This window comes from Drosophila mojavensis, unplaced genomic scaffold (assembly GCF_018153725.1).
Source record: "Drosophila mojavensis isolate 15081-1352.22 unplaced genomic scaffold, ASM1815372v1 contig_36, whole genome shotgun sequence".
Lineage (NCBI taxonomy): Eukaryota > Metazoa > Arthropoda > Insecta > Diptera > Drosophilidae > Drosophila > Drosophila mojavensis.
Window position 1 is genome coordinate 11,897,938 of NW_025318858.1, and position 2,090 is coordinate 11,900,027.

The 2,090-nt window shown below is 35.1% G+C and overlaps 1 long non-coding RNA gene across 1 annotated transcript; it reads left to right on the forward strand.

Moving 5' to 3' along the window:
- Nucleotides 1-671: 671 nt before the first annotated feature.
- Nucleotides 672-1,672, forward strand: LOC122757199. Its single transcript, XR_006357135.1, has 2 exons — nucleotides 672-1,164; nucleotides 1,366-1,672. It is a non-coding gene; the product is annotated as an uncharacterized LOC122757199 (long non-coding RNA).
- The last annotated feature ends 418 nt before the right edge of the window (nucleotides 1,673-2,090 follow it).

A 2,090-nucleotide genomic window follows, 5' to 3' on the forward strand; every position in this document is an offset into this window, starting at 1 on the left:
AAGTAATCCTTCAAATGTATACAGTCCTAAAGAATGTCACATTTTACTTTAAATAAATATATCCTATCATAAAAAAAATTTTTCTAAAAATAAAAGCACATTTATAATTTTACTTTAAATAAATATGTCCAATAATAAAATAAAATGATTCTACAATATACATTTATATTTTTTTAAATGAAAAACTTTAAAATTTTACATTAATTTTTAAAATGTATACAAAATTCTAAAATATAAAAATAGTTTAATGTTTTTTACTAAAGATTTGCTAATAATTTTTTTAAATTACAAATTAAAGGTGCGAAACATTTTAAAGAAAATTACCAAATGGCTCAAAATCGAAATGCTCTGCAAAGTATGCTACATAAAATGAATTCGCATTCAGGGAGTAAAATTCCTGACCAATAAATATTATGCAATATCTAACTGTGCTGTTAAGGTACTACACTTGCATTGTAAAGATTCAGCGCTTAAAATAAATATTTAAAAAAAAAAAAATGATGCAGTAGAAATGTTAGGCTCAGCTTAAAAAATTAAATAAAAATTGATATTTGCATTGATTTGTTGTTACAGTTGAGTGCCTTAAAGTGTTGCCTAAAGATTATTTCAACACAAGTCCACTCAATTAAATTTTATCGACCTTTCTATTTTTAATTGTTAAGTATTTCTTTTATCAAATTTTCTACACCAATTCAATTCAATTAAATCGTTGAGTATTTTCTACCTGACAGCAATTTAAATTTCCACAAATGTGTAAATTTTCATTTGATTTCCTTACTTCTCACGTTTCTTCTTTGTTTCACTGTCACTTTCAGTCGATGAAAACATAAGCAATACAAGTAATTGATTCAATTATCATGCTATTGTAATGGATTCCTATCCAAGCTCACATTAGGACTCAGCTGGACTCAGTCCATGTAGTTTAGACAAACTCATCAGAAATCCAAAGCACAATCAAATCAATGCCTAAACCGAACCCAAACTCAAATGGAAATGGAAATGGAAGTAAAATAAACGAGCTGCTGCCTCTCGTACTCCTTCCTCGTACTCCCATTCGGTGCTGTGGCCTGGACAAAGTCAGACATGTGACCAATTAGCGCCAAAATGCTGAGGGACAATTTGTGGCTGAGGCAGGTGCTGGGTCAGAAATGAAACGGGAGGCAGGTCAGTTTCAGCGTTTGCCCAGTTGGCAAATTCAGTTTACCCGAAAAAGTCGGATCCGAGTGCAAACAGCAAGAAACGAATGCCGCATTGGCAGCCTTTAGCTATTAGTTAGGCATTCGAGGCACACGTTTTAATTTTAGCATTCCTTCTTTTGCTTCGTCCTCTGCTTCATCTTTTGCTATCTCTTTCTCCTTTCTTTAGCCTAATTAAAAACATATGTGACGCACATGAGAAAGTGGCAACATACGACCGGAGGAGGGAGAGTCGCCCAAGCCAAGTTGAATGACTTTTATGGCATTGGCATCGCACAGATTGTCATGGATATTTTTGTGGAGCTTCACAGAAAACAAACAGAATATTGTTTAAATTGTAAACAGTATAAAAATATAATAAAAGTAATAATAAAAATAAGCTGCTGCAGCAGCTGGGGCAGCTCTGGTCCTCTCGCTTAGCCATTGTGGGCGTGGCAAATCAACAGCCCAAGTGTATTCGCCCTCAGGCCTTTATATATATTTGCTTTTCTCTTTACTTGGTTTTTTTTTTTTTTTTGTGAGTTTTGTTTTGTGGCCTAAGCTACAGTCGCTAAATGCTGACAGCTTTCGACGCTGCGACATTTGCTGCGGGTAATGGCAATTGTTAAAGCGGGGGAGGGGCAGAGTGGAGAGCTGGCGTTGGCGGCAGCACTAGCAGTGAGGGTTTTCAAACTGGCCCCATTGTGGCCCTGCCATGTTTACAATGAAAAGTCGCCAACCAAACAAATTAACATTTTCTGAAGTGGGTTCCACTTTAATATGACGCAAGCGGAACTTGAACTTTTTGTAGGTATCGCAACAAACTTGCTATTTTTATGCGTGTTTATAATAACAAAAGTGCCTAGAGGTGAGAAAACGTTGAAAGCCTAAGAGAGAATTAAGAAGGCTTGGTAT